The sequence below is a fragment of the Pectinophora gossypiella genome, chromosome 11, assembly GCF_024362695.1.
Source record: "Pectinophora gossypiella chromosome 11, ilPecGoss1.1, whole genome shotgun sequence".
Lineage (NCBI taxonomy): Eukaryota > Metazoa > Arthropoda > Insecta > Lepidoptera > Gelechiidae > Pectinophora > Pectinophora gossypiella.
In genome coordinates, this window is record NC_065414.1 from 8,956,918 (window position 1) to 8,967,454 (window position 10,537).

A 10,537-nucleotide genomic window follows, 5' to 3' on the forward strand; every position below is an offset into this window, starting at 1 on the left:
TCGTATGCCAATTCTTGGCTGAATGTGCTGAGACCTTTGACAACACTGTAACCCTGTAATATCTTGTAACACGCAACATTCACGAATAAATATTTTTGTATTTGTATTCGAATATTTTCATTTCATACAGGGTATTAGTGACACCGTATCGACCACTGAGGAGTATGATTTAGCTCATAAATCAAAATAATAATTTTATTTTAAGTGTAAATTAGGTATCAGCAGGAATCGGGGCCACTAACAACAATAAAAAAGAGAAGACGTTATAAAAGATGCTGATATACTGTTTATTGTTACTATGTATATTATACTATAATGTTATTATACATATATAGTATGTGCGCATATGTCTAAGTGTATTTATATATATTATATGTCATAGTATGTTATTTTATAATGCCAAATCTATCTATTTGCGCGCTACACTGCTGTCTGTATACTATGTCTTATCCTCTATTGAAAATTGTCTGGAAGAGATCTATTTTAACGACCATACCGTCTATGCCCATAGTTTTAGTTGTTCCTTGTACCTGTTCCGTATTTGTGAGTGAAATAAAGATTTTATTAATTAATTCATATAAAGAGTGGACCTCGATTAAATTAAATATGTAACATACGTCACACTACTATGGCTACATATATTAACCTTGTCTCTAAATTAAAGCCAGCCTCGTAACATTAAAATCAAAATGTGTGCAGTAAACTACAAGTAAATGTGACGTTCGTGCGTGCGTGACTACTGCACGGACGGACTAATGTCCTCCAATTAAAGTCATTCACAAAACTCCGAAATCAACACCATGTTTAGCAGAAATACGTTTTTTTTTCTCCGACTAAAAAGAAAAAGCTGTGTGTAAGGTAGTGCTTAATTAGACGTTTAAAACATAATTTCTAATTTGTTGTACAGACGGTAATAATGCAAGCATTACATTGGTCACAGCTCATTAATCTTGTTTATTTATGTGCCCGAAATTAGCAAAATATTATTATTTTATTTTACATTGTTTTAAGTTTACGCGGCGAGGGTAGACAGATATGTCTACCCGTAGAAAATTATAGATCTACCTACTCCACTCCAATCTCACCAGTCATCCCGTGATCATGGCACTTGCAACAGTGTCGAAATATCGGGAGTCTCATATCTCCATTTAAACGCGGTAAGAACCCGTTACTATGTGCTTTATTTATTTTGTCGTAAGTTATTATTAACGTTCACTAGTCGAAAACGAGTCAGACAGGCAGTCGCTTCTGTAAAAAACCGGACCTGTCAAATTTTCAGGTTAGGTAAGCGGACCCTGTGAAAACGGGATAACGCTAGGGAGACGATAATGTTCATGTGCTTATAGTTAGGTACCTACCTGCTATGAAAGCTTAACATCTTAGACCATCATATCCATCTTAGGACTTCGTATCAGCAGTGGCTGCAAGTTGGCTTTGATAACTTGTGTTTCTGGCCACGTTATGAGGAATAATATGTAATAAATACAAATAATCTGTTATTATCTTCGTCAATACACAAAAAATAGTGACGTTAAATTTGATTAGTAACCAAATCATTCATTTATCAATCGTAAATCTGGGAGCAGTAAAACAATGCCACGGTTCACAAGGACAAGGAATAAAAAGTTTATGACGTCACTATTGCTCCCGTCATCCAACTTTATTGTTGTATCAACGAAGAATGAACGCAAGCTCCCTCCAAAGATAATATGAGAAGCGACTGCCTGTACGACGAAGGGAAAACCAGCCGAATACAGATTACATCATATACCTCTGAAAATGAATAACTCGGGAATGTGGGTTTCGTCACGACGTATTCCTTCACCTCTGAGCACTTATTTATGATGAATTCGAAAACAAATTCAACAATCAATAGTTTAGGTCTGTGGTAGATTCGAACCTGCGACCACAAAGTGAGAGGCAAGCCAACTGGGCTACCACGGCTTCCTCATCAATTTTATCTATAATCCAAACATAAATTCAAACTCATGAAGTCGAATTCAGTGGTTGAGCGGTGGTGGAGGTGGCCCGAGTTGATACTTTTTCCACGACCGTACTCTCTAAATGTCATTTAACAACTTTACGAGCATGTAATTTGTCTTAAACCGTTAATTGCCCCTTAAGAAAGTTTAACTGCTATTAAGAGTGGATAAGTTTAAGCAAATTATTGGGTGAATTTGTGTCATCTCTTTACTTGGTACTTACCCGTAAACTACGATAATTGTGGTTGTAAAACTTTATACAATTGAGTCTAGCCGAAACTGCGGAAGCTTTTCCTCATGCTTTTTATGCTTTGAAATTGTATTTATTTTTAATTTGGTAGATATGTATTAACGGGAAACGCTTATTAGGTATTCTCCCACGTACCAACAAAAAATATTAACATACTAGTAATCTAGGTAATCTGACTAGATTACCTATTTATATAAGTCTATTTATATAAAACACTGAATAATTCTGGTAAGTTTGTAAAGTGACTAGACTAGTTATTATCGGAATATGGTCTTTACATATTGATCACAGGTGAACGATTTCTTGTCCTTTCGTGTCGAAGACAAGTAGATCAAAGTAATGTATAATTTGTCAGCCCAAAAAGCTGTCACGGCAAGAGCACGGGTGGAAGCGCTCATCAAATCCTCTCGTGTGTAGGTTTCAGGGCACAGTGGACATGCGATTAGGTGAGACATGATCTGCGGGGTTGCTCCACACTCACAATCAAGGTCCGCCTCATCTGTGAACCCCACCTAGATCATTTTTCTTTAAATAAAATAAAATAAAATGAATGTGCACGCCTATCTGCCACTCTCAGTTTTAAGTTTGTCTCTTTCCCGGTCTGCTGGAAGAGACTTCTACTAGAAATATGCTGAACCCTTTGTCTGTTTTGTGTAAGTCGAATTATTTTTATATCTTGTTCTTTGTACAATAAAATGTTAAATAAATAATCTCACGACTATATATATCCCCATTGAGGTAGTCAGAGGTACATCCATCGCAAGACGAACTGAGTACCCACGCTTCAACGAGGTGTCTGTTAGACCAACGTCATAGATGGTGAGCCGCATCGCCATCTATAATGGTCGAGTCAATTGTGTTAGTGAAAACTACGTATCATAATTCGCTTCTCTCAATCAAAAGTTGGGGTAAATCATAGTCCACCACGTTGCAGCTTTATGGGTGGTGCTGGTGTTTGGTTGTTCTACTATTTACTCAAAATACGTAGCAACGACCCTAAATTGACAAGTAACTTTACATTTATGGACATCCAGACTAAAATTACTTTTTTATAGGGTCTTACCGTGATAATTTGTGTCATTAGACCTTCGTCAGTGCTCTAGAAAGCTTTTAGGTTTCAATCTTTGAAGTTAGATTACCCAATTAACAGTGATGAGTTTTTAGTGTTATGAGTTGATCGCTAAATTCTTCTGTAGCACAGTTTGAGTAGAAATTAAAAAATAAAAACAACATAGCACCACGTCTGTATCCCGAAGGGGTAGCCAGAGGATGTGTCTACACTCAGCGGGATCCCCTGTCTGGGAGACATAAGAGTGATGCAGAGAATTAGATCTGGATTTGTTCTACTGAATTATGCTGAAAACAGAATTTGTTCCGTTAAAAAAACGGAAATACAAAGTTTTCTAACCGACCTCCAGCCAGCGGGATATTTACCAAAGTTAAGTCTGATGAAGTATAAATTGGTATTAACTTTTAGATCTGTATTTATTCTGTTCAACAAAAAAAATACTTCTGACATCCTTACTTCAGCTACAATCAAGCTGCAATGAAACCTCCAGTCAGCGGACTTTTTCTCTCACGGCTTCAATTTGTACCTGATACATAGTTTTTTTTATATTCTACCCACATAATATCTTTCAAATTCTATACTTTTTAATTTAAGCTCTAGATGTACGAATAGGTAATTTAAGTGAAATTATAGTCGTAAATAGGTTAATTTTTATTATTTTAGTGTAAAAGTTACAAAAGAATGTCATTGAGAGAAAAAGTCCGCTGACTGGAGGTTTCATTGCAGCTTGATTGTAGCTGAAGTAAGGATGTCAGAAGTATTTTTTTTGTTTTGTTGAACTGAATAAATAGAGATCTAAAAGTTAATACCAATTTATACTTCATCAGACTTAACTTTGCTAAATATCCCGCTGGCTGGAGGTCGGTTAGAAAACTTTGTATTTCCGTTTTTTTAACGGAACAAATTCTGTTTTCAGCATAATTCAGTAGAACAAATCCAGATCTAATTCTCTGCATCACTCTTATGTCTCCCAGACAGGGGATCCCGCTGAGTGTAGACACATAGCCAGAGGTGTATGCGTAATATTTACACCCACTCGCCAGCCATTTTTAAGTCCCATGTACTGGGGGTGAGCCTATTACCATTTACCGGGCACAAATCCTGGAAACTAGGTGGTATTCATTATTTATATAATTCAAAGATGAATAAAAAACAAAATAAATATGCATGAATATCTTTTAAGTACGTCTACGGCACCGTGCCAAGGTTTTTCTTGCAGCTTCCTTTCCTCGGTTGGGCTATACGGGTTGTGAGCAGCTGCAGTAGTTGTGTTCGTTATGTAAACATTGACGATTCAAATTGCAACTATGTTACTAACTGAATAAAGACATATTTATATAAAGATATATTTTTGAATATCATTTTCCATACTTACGCCTGACAAAAAATCTTGATGATTGGTGAAAGTATGAGTTAGAGGGTAATCGTCTTATGAATATCATGTTTCAAAAATATGTCATAAAAATCCGTTTAATATAAGAATAACAATATTGTCAAGAGATATTTCAATCAGGATCATACCAATCCAACCAATATTTAGACCAATATTTCATAATATTGGTTTAGATTACTCTGTTACTATGAATTAAATTTGCTAAAAGCATTTTCTCCCTTTTCCTTATAACTTTGTATAACAAAAACTATCCGATAAAACAGAAACAACGTTATAATTCTACACATAACATAACATAAGCCCACGACGATATCCCAATGGAGAAGTCAGAGGTACACCCAACGCAAGATGAACTAAGTGCCCATGCCTCACCGAGCTTTGTATTAGATTAACGTGATAGGTGTTGAGTGGTATCGCCGTCTGTAATGGTCGAGCCAACTGTATTAGTGAAATCTACACATTACATACAGGGTGGCCCAGAAGTTCAGGTTCAAAATGAACAATTAGAAAGAGGGGCTCATTAGCTACCAGAATCACCCCCATGTATGTTCAGCAATTATTTACGGTTAAGGAGATATGACCCATTTTGTACCTTTTTCTAGATTTACTACCTTACTTCAGAAATTATCATTTTGTCGCTATCACTTTCTTAATAATTATTTTATTTTACATTTTATTACATGTTTACGCCAGAACGAATCCTGTAAAAACGAATTAGTTGCGAAAATCAATCATTTTGCCATGATAGAAACCCCCGGAAAAGTCTATTAAATGTAATTGGGGTTCGAGTGCCACAGTCAATTATAGATCACATGAAAGAAAACGAAGAAAGTAAAAGCTGTTTGGTAAAACGATATCAAAAACCTTAAATGAATTAAATAATAAATTAGGCCAAGTTGCATACCTTAATGATATAATAAATTATACGATAAATTATTCCCGACTATCTTAATGTTACAAATTATAAATAAAGTAGAGACAAACATGATAAAATTTACTGCGGTTGAACCCACGAAGGCAAGGTTGCGTGATAAGCCCCTGATTAATGTCCGCAATTCACATTAAATGAAATTTTTATTTCGTTCTAAATACGCTTTTTATATCCTCTATATAACAACTGTAAATACAACAACAAAGTTTTATTAACTGTATACATTTTGATGTTTAGAATGGAGGAAATATAAAAATACGTACGTAGTTTTCCAATTGATTAAAGCAGTATCCAGCGTAGGTAACTTAGAACTGATCACATTTGGGTGTCACAGGGTTTTCACTTTAAAGAATATATTTACGCGCGCGACTGTACGCGGGCGGGCAACGGGCGCGTACTCTGTCGCGATACCGAGTCGACTGGAGTGTGCTCTATCGCCGGCCGCCACCGCGCTAACGTACATGCGCACTTACAATCCTTTCCTTTACCATTGTGAATTTACGCGTCTGTAAACGCTCCTCTCCAGCATTAGCTGCAGATAGACCTTTTTTGGGCCACTGTAGACGCTTTCATTGTTTTCGTTCGCTTCCGCTGTCCCGACTAGCAACGAAATGGTCCAGAAGTTTATTTATTCGGGCCAAGTAGAACAGAGTAAACAACAGTCGGTGAATATTTTTACTTGGCATTGTAAAAACCAAACGATTTTATTTAAATAAACTTAACTATTAACTAAGCGACGCTACAACGGAACGTTAGAGGAGCAAAGCTAACGTTACAATAAATCCATTTAATTTGCTCGGTGGGCAAAACTATGTCATTCGCCTTAAAAAATACGGTTTTTATTTCCTCTGAAAGTGATTTCGTTTCCAATGTCAAATACATAATTAATGACCAAATTATAGTAACACGGAAGCATTTGTTAGTATGTAGAAGCGTGGAACATGTACCACGCTCAAGATATTGAGAATGAATTAACTTCAAAAGTAAATATTACATTCACGTGACCGAGGTCCCCGAAGTCAAAAGCTAATTAATAATCCATTTTGTTTTTACGACGTATTATGCTTTGGTAACCCTATTTGGGATTGATACGTCATGCGTCATAAGAAACTTCGGAATGCAAACGTGCAAGGACTTTTCGTACATATTTGTGTTGTACAGATACATCATCATCATCATCAGCCCATTAACGTCCCCACTGCTTCTCTTTGGGCCTTCCCTATGGATGGGTAGGGAAATCGGGTCTTAAACCATCACGCGGGCCCAGTGCGGATTGATGGTTATTAACGACTGCTAATGCAGCCGTTACCAACGGCTTAACGTACCTTCCGAAGCACGGAGGAGCTCTAGATGAAAACTTTTACTCTTATGTACAGATACATACATAAGATTAAATTTAACAGCTTATGGTATATTACTAATAACTTTGCAGTTGCCTTAACCTTAAATAGTTATTTAAGGTTAAGGTAATATTTGAAGTATTTATTTTTGTCCCTTTATTACCTTCATATCGATACCACATAATTTGATGTTATGTGTTATAGATCCAATATTTGCAATACATACATAAACAGCCTATATACGTCCCACTGCTGGGCACAAGCCTCCCCTGAATCAACCGGAGGGGGTATGGAACATACTCCACCACGCTGCTCCACTGCGGGTTGGTGGAGGTGTTTTTACGGCTAATAGCCGGGACCAACGGCTTAACATACCCTCCGAAGCACGGAATCATCTTACTTTTTCGGACAATCAGGTGATTCAAGCCTGAAAAGTCCTTACCAAACAAAGGACATTCTCATAAAGTGATTTCGACAATGCCCCCATTGGGAATCGAACCCGGACCTCCAGATCGTGAGACTAACGCTCTAACCACTAGACCAGGGAGGCTTTTTTGCAATGATTCGGTAATCCGCAATTTTTATTTTTTATTGTTTTGGTATATAAAATCTTATGGTTATAGATCAAGATTATCTGGTAGTTATGAGCGTAATAAAAAACGTTGATGTCACGGCGGGGGCACGTCTGTATTCATTAGAGAGTGAGCGAACGAGTTACACGTAAAAACCAAAATCGTGTTCTGTGTAATGCTTGTGCACTATTTAGTATGAACTGTCAGTGAATAATGAACTGCTGAGTGCCAGGTGGAGATATTGTTTTGACGTGATGCGTTAAGTAGTGCTTCGTATGTCGCTGCTAACTGAGGATCAGAGTGGTAGTAATGGTATAAATATGACTCATATTACAATGCCAATTTTGCGTTGTCATGATGTACTTTTTCTTTCGTGTTTTATTTGTGTATATTATTTGAATATAAGATTAATTGTATATTTATTTGAGAAGGGAATGTTAGGTTGGTTTGGACACGTAGAGCGGATAAAGGATAATAGAATTGCAAAAGCAGTGTATAAGGCGAAAGTTGATGGTAGGGCTGGCAGAGGAAGACCTAGAAGGACTTACATTGAGCAAATTGGAGATGCCCTTAGAAAAGGTTTAATTCGATTTACTCTGAACCGGCGTGCGTGTATGGAGCGATTGATGAATGTGGAGGAAGCAAGACAAGTGTGTCAGGATCGAAGCAAATGGAATTCTATAGTTTCTGCTTACCCCGGTGGGAAATAGGCGTGAGTTTATGTATGTATGTATATTTATAATGAATGTGTGTGTGTGTAATAATAAATGAATACATTTACTAATTGTGCGATTTAGTAGTTATTATTCAGTTAAAAATCTTCGATTTTGGATATTTTACGGCACTACTGTTAGAATAGGCACGTTATATATTTGTTTTCTTTATTTTTTGGCTTCATTGGGTCTAGTTTTAAAATAAGTATAACTGTTTTTATATCAATTAACAAGTCAGATTATAACTGTTGCTATGTTTAGCAGTGGCTTACTTCAGATGGTATACTTCAGTGGAGAAATGTATGGATTATGCTCTGAACATAATTATCAATTACATATTACTAATATTAGCTCACTTGAAATATCCGTAATCCTGTTAATGTTAGGTATTACATGAAGACGAGAATAGAACATTAATCTGTTTACGAGATATAAGTTGTGTACTTAATCATTATTGTTCCCCTACCTGTTCTTGTGACAAGATTAATATTAACAGAATTGTATACCTTTACAAGCATACGCCTACAATTACAAACCTTGTAAGACGATTAATGGAACAACAAAATTGTTACCATCGATACTAAACATGTATTTTATAGCCGAAAGACCGAATGAATGTTCATTTAAAATCCAAACCCCCTTGTTTAACCTCGGCCTAACGGAGTTATAGAAATACTACGTATCTTTTTAACGACAAAAAAATCTGTTTCTTTTTATTATTCAGAGCGAAGAAATGCTACGGTGCTACGTAGTGTTACGACGTAGCATAATGTAGCCAAGCGTTCAGGTCACATTTCTATTTTAATAAAATCTAACGCAATGCAAACATACTTCATAATAAATAACGTAATATAATAATTAAATAAAACAATTAGCGTTTCCTATATCACATTAATGCATTTTAGTTGCTTATGCGGTTACATAGGCAATACAGGCTGTTAATGATATCATTACGAGAACTTTGAGGGACGAAGGAGATCATGATTCTGAGTTCATATCAAGTGGAATTTTCCGTCGCAACAGTATGTAACTGAAAATAATTTAAAAAAAAAAAACACAAAAAAACATGAATTTTCCGACTGCTAATTCCACTTGATATCAACTCAGAATCATGGTCTGAACCATCCTTCTTAGTATTCGTTACTGTGTCACCAATACCCACACCTACTTGTATTGGGTGTTAATGACATCGTAACGAATACTGATAGAGATTATTCAGAGCGAATATCAAGTGGAATTTTCTATCGCAAAAGTATAGCATTGAGAATAATTTAAAAAAACTTAAACAAAACAATTAATTTTGCGACGGAAAATTCCACTTGATATTAACTCAGAATCCATATTCGTTACGATGTAACTAACACCCTGTATAGAACGTGAATGATCGAACACAATATGAACATTTGTGGCGTAACTTAAATATTGAAAAGTTCAGTACTGTCCAACATACAGTCCATAAAAATACAACAAGAGGTCGTCGTTTGTTCAACACGAAGTAAATTAAAGTACAGTAGTAACAAACTTACTTGTCTGCCAACTTTGATTGCACCTACCTATTGTTTGGAAGTTCTGATGCAACTCAATAGTTAGTTCTCTCGCAGATTTCTTTTGTTAAAAGAATTCATCGTAAATATGTTGGGAGAGACTCGTATACGCGTCGGCAGCAGGTTGCTTTGGCAGAGTGCTTTTTTATTGTAGGTTTAGACCAAATGAACATAAAACTAAATCAATATTTTCTTATATTCCTGTTGTTTTTCTGTAAACGTAAATTATTCTATTAACATGTTCACTTAATTTGAATTTGTATTGTACTCAGTTTGCACGAGCCATGAACTTTTGCATATTTTCCTTATCTTATGGTATAAGGCCGCCATTTTCGATGTACCTAGTTAAGTCTCTTTTGTAACTGTTTTCTTTTATTTTGGTGCAATAAAGTATACTTCGAGTTTGTTTTTTTTATTCCACGATAATGGCCTCTTTCTACTCTAACAGGGAATAGGCGTTATCTTATTAATGTGTGTATGTTTTATCAAAGTCATAAATAAAAAAAACAACAAGTAGAACCGGGGACCTCCGGATCGTAAGCCCAACGCTCAACCACTGGACCACGGAGGTCGTGAATCCCGGTGGGGACATATCATAAAAATCACTTTGTTTGTGTTTGTGTGTTCATAGTTTGGTTAGGACATTACAGGCTGATCACCTGATTGTCCAAAAAGTAAGATGATCCGTGCTTCGGAAGGCACGTTTATCCGTTGGTCCTGGTTACAACTTACTGATGTAAGTA

At 36.1% G+C, this 10,537-nt stretch overlaps 1 protein-coding gene across 1 annotated transcript in view; it reads right to left on the bottom strand.

Moving 5' to 3' along the window:
- The window catches only part of LOC126371017 (hemicentin-2-like), a 71,852-nt gene extending 65,774 nt beyond the window's left edge, over nucleotides 1-6,078 (bottom strand). Inside the window, exon 1 of the mRNA XM_050016210.1 lies at nucleotides 5,889-6,078. The gene's annotated coding sequence lies outside the window, so the exon portion shown is untranslated. The remainder of the gene's footprint in view (nucleotides 1-5,888) is intronic.
- Nucleotides 6,079-10,537: the final 4,459 nt, after the last annotated feature.